This window comes from Alligator sinensis, unplaced genomic scaffold, assembly GCF_000455745.1.
Source record: "Alligator sinensis unplaced genomic scaffold, ASM45574v1 scaffold148_1, whole genome shotgun sequence".
Lineage (NCBI taxonomy): Eukaryota > Metazoa > Chordata > Crocodylia > Alligatoridae > Alligator > Alligator sinensis.
The window spans coordinates 848676-852914 of record NW_005842407.1 but is presented as its reverse complement, the minus strand read 5'-3'; the positions used below and the strand labels follow the sequence as shown (position 1 = coordinate 852914).

The window sequence follows — 4239 nt, the reverse complement described above, 5'->3', positions numbered from 1 at the left end:
CTCCAATCCTGCGGCAGGCAGCCTGCCCTTGCCCTGCACACAAATACAGGGGGCATATGCCCCCCATGCAACCCCCGGAGGGCATGCAGCAATGGGGAGCCAACCCCTCTCCCCCACACCTGCACCCCCCAGACAAGCCACTTGCAGCTCCATCCCATTTTCCGTCCCAGTTGGGCAGCACCTGCCCCTGCCTCATTCCATCCCTCACTGTGGGTGCCTCCCCACAGTGTTCCCCCCCACGTCCTTCTCTCCTTCACACTCCCTCTGCTCCACAGACTTACTGGCTGAACACTTCTCTCCAAGTTGCCGGGCTGCATATCAGCTATTGGATTGGTATCAGCCAATATGGCTGGTTAATAATCAGCTATCTATATTGGCCAAAAATATGTTCATCAGTGTACCCCTAGTTGTTTGTCTTTTCAGTTAGACCATAGCAAATAAAGTGACTGTTTAGGTCTTCTCTGTCTACAACACTGGTGCTATCCTTCATCAGTTTTAAACCTTTGAAGTATACTGTGGTAGAAAGACCAGGACTGTCTATATTACCACACTTATCTCGTTGGACTTGAGCAGATGCTGCCTATTTGGGGCCAAGCCCTAGTTCATCTTTATGCTCCAGAGCACCTTCCTTTTCAATGCAATGTCCATCTGGTCATGTCAAAACATTTATATAATTTTAAGCTTTTCAGACCATTCCATAGAAGAAAAATATACAGTCATTGTAAGAGAGACAATTATAGTATGTGCCCCACACACATTCCTAAAATAATTCTTCCAAAGCAGCTTTAATGTGAAATCTGACTCTACATGTTCTCAGCCACCACTCTCAAGTCCAATGTGATATATCTTTCTACCTTTGCCTACAGACTTCTATATGGATTTCAGTTTTTTCACCGTAGAAAATCCAGGTTCCATTAAAACTCTGGTAGAAACCTGCACTCCAATTAATGGGAACTCTTTTCATAAGGAAGTCTGAACGTATCTACTAATTATCACAAGTACACCTGACAGAGCCTTTCCTTCCAATTGCACATCTGTTACCCCCATTAGGATTTTCTGAGTCAGCTGCATTTAATTTGAAGATGCTGGTAATATACAGAGCAGTTTTGGTTAGTCTGTTCACAATGAATGGGTTAGTAATGTAACTGGTATCTTCTCTCAAGATCCTTTACAGTATTCCCATAATATACATGGAATCCTGGACAAATAGGACTGGAAAGGCCCTCAGGAAATCATCTAATCCAATCCCTGCTCAGGGCAGAATTATCTAAAGAGTTTCATCCATATGCTTGTGTAACATGGTTAAGGATAAGAAGAAATCTGCAATTTCTATTTTCCATTTATAAATTAAACAGAATGCATTTCTAAGCAAGAATAAAAGCTAAAAACCAAGGACAGACAAGAAAAACAAGCAAACAAAGGAAGTCAATCAACCCCTGCCCAATGAACCCCTCCCATCCAAAAAACCCCCAACCATTTCACAGCCATTTCACATCTAACTGACTTTCACTGGACATTAAATGGGAAACTGTCAATCAATAATAGGTGTATTTTTTCCACTAACACTGTAAAACTGCTACTGAGGTTCTTCACGCAGCCCATTCTGTTGTTCATAAGAGTTTACATTACACAAATAGTTAGCAAGTGGTTTTGACTCTAGATAGTTTCACTGCAAAATGTAAGGTGAACTGTTTTGTCTTGCTGAAACAAAAGTGCCTGCAGCCAAACAACAGGAGGGAACATTCCTTCAATGTTTTCTGATTTAGAACTAAATCAGTTGTAGCTGCTTTGTTGGTCACATTTTTCACCTGGAGCTGAAAATCAAATATAAAATTAAAGGCTGGTGACGGTTGTTGACACCAGCACTGAGGTCTTAACTGTAGAGCTGAGGCAGAGATTCAGTGTTACAGGTACTGAGCAGGAGCAGCTGCATAACAAACCCAGAGAGTATGGCCAAGCACTTCAGCTAAATACATGCAATGGTTCAAGCTCATAAGTGAAATCACTGTCTTCTTCTATACAGCTTGGGACCCCCTGCATTAAACTGGCATAACTCACTCTGAACAGAAAAGTTAAGGTACTTGCCTTGGGCTACAAGGGATTCATTAGATTCTAGCCCCTTGTTCTACTCTTTGAAAACGATCAGTTCCAGCGGAGTGAACTGTTCTTGCAGCTGTTTCAATTAGCACATTGTGAGTAGGGACCAAAAAACTGTTGGTGCACAGGAAGCTGAGAAAATTTCATAGTTTGTAGGGCCAGAAGGGACCCGAGTAGATAAGGCAGCAAATAGTGTGGAGGGTGTCAGGGTACATTTGGCTCCACAAAAGCTACTAGGAGCACAGCAATCCCAAGTACAAGCACACACTCAAGTACACTTCATTGGTCCAAGCAGTACTCAGTATATATTTGACTGATCAAATCAGTGTTTAGCCCCTGCAGTAAGCATGCATTCCCTACCAGGACCTTCTTGTGGCAGGCTACAAAGCTGCTTTACTTTGCTTGAAGCAGTTCTGGGCTACCTGCTGGGCTCATCTAAACTGAGGCCTGATTCTGCCCACAGTGCCACAATTCTGGTGACCAACACTTACTTTTCCTAATTTTCGTGCTGGAACTGGAGCACTTTCAATTTTCATTGTATGTAAATTAGATATGCAATCATGTGTTTAGTGTGCTAGGATTCACTCTGCAATGCAGTGCACAAATAAGGGACAAATTAATTCTTTGTTGTGTAGAATATGAAACCACCTCTCCAGCAGCTTAGTATCAGTGTGACAGTTTCACATAATTATCACAGAAACCAGGGATGTCCAACTTGTTGGACACCTTGGGCTGGATCTCACCAGCAGATGCTGACTACACTAACACTGCAGCTCCAGCAGCCAAGGCAATGGGGTCAAGCAGTGGCAGCATTTATTTCTTGGCTAGTGGCAGATCTGGCCATATGTTTAACATTTCTTGCTTAAGCAAATAACAACAGGGGAACTGAGAACAGTTGTGCCACTTCTAATATGGCCAGGCAGTGACATGAGGAGTGGCTTGGAGCTTACAATAGAAATTTGTCAATTGACAAACAAAAGTTGCTTCAGTTGTAATTAACATCAAACAGAGATAATTATGCTGGATAATGGCCATTCTATACCTGCATAAAATCCCTTGTTCCATTAAAGGACATTTTTCATTAAATACATGGCCACTGAGAGGGCTTCCCAGTGACTAGTTCTGTCACATGGAGCTTTTACAACATAATACATGTGCTAGCATGGTGAATCAGCTATGTCAAACCATAGCAGTATTAATCAGCAGATTCATTTTTGGGGGGAGTTGTAACAGGTCACCCTCACTGGCACCAGGGTCTGTGCCCCAAAAGCAGCACCCTCACTGGCACCAGGATCCCCACTCCATAGTGGGTCTCCAAAATGAGGCCTCCTTCTTCCCCTAATAGCCTCACCCAAACCACCAGTCTTATTCATAAAACAAAAGAAAGAAAAGAAAAAAAAAAAACTCACCAACCAATGTGATCAATCAAAGCAGCAGCTCAGCTTACATTCACAGGGTTCGTGCCTCAGCTCCCTTCTGTTGGCTACACTCCTTGCTGTGGTGCAGCTGCCATCTCCACACAGCTTCCATAGTTCCTGCCTTTGGACCGCTCACCCAGCTTCTCTATGGAGCACTCAGAGACAGCCCTTCCCCCCCCTGGCAGCTATCCCCCTTACTGCCATTCTGCCCAGGGTTTTTATAGTCCTGCCCCTTCCGGTCAGCTGACTAGCTGGCCAGGCCCAGCATTTAACCCCTTCCTTACCAGCGCTCTGTACCCAGAAAGTTCTGGCCTTAAAGGGGCAGACCTGTTTCTGGTGACAGGGCTAGGGTTCCCTGTTACACACCCCCTCTCTTCTCTTTTGTCTGGGGTCTTCCCTTCCCCTCTGAACCCTTTTCTTCTTCATACTGTCTAGATTAAAAAACAAAAAAAACAAAACAAAACAAAACAAAACCAAAAAAAAAGTCGGCACTTATATTCTTAGTTCCTGGATGATGCTCCACCTCAAAAAAGTATGGTTGGAGACTAAGGGCCCATCTCATCAGCCTAGAGTTATTGATCTTCATGCTCTGAAGCCATCGCAGCGAGGTGCGGTCTGTAATTAATGTAAATTTCCAACAATAGATAAACCACATTAACATGCTGAAGCATTAACAGATATACCATATTAACATATCGAAGCGTTTTTATGGCCCATTTGATCA

The 4239-nt window shown here is 43.5% G+C and overlaps 1 long non-coding RNA gene across 1 annotated transcript in view; it reads right to left on the bottom strand.

Annotated features, from left to right (window-relative positions):
* Positions 1-3695, bottom strand: part of LOC102380432 — a 4777-nt gene extending 1082 nt beyond the window's left edge. Inside the window, exon 1 of the long non-coding RNA XR_324569.3 lies at positions 3507-3695. This is a non-coding gene — a long non-coding RNA (uncharacterized LOC102380432). The remainder of the gene's footprint in view (positions 1-3506) is intronic.
* Positions 3696-4239: the final 544 nt, after the last annotated feature.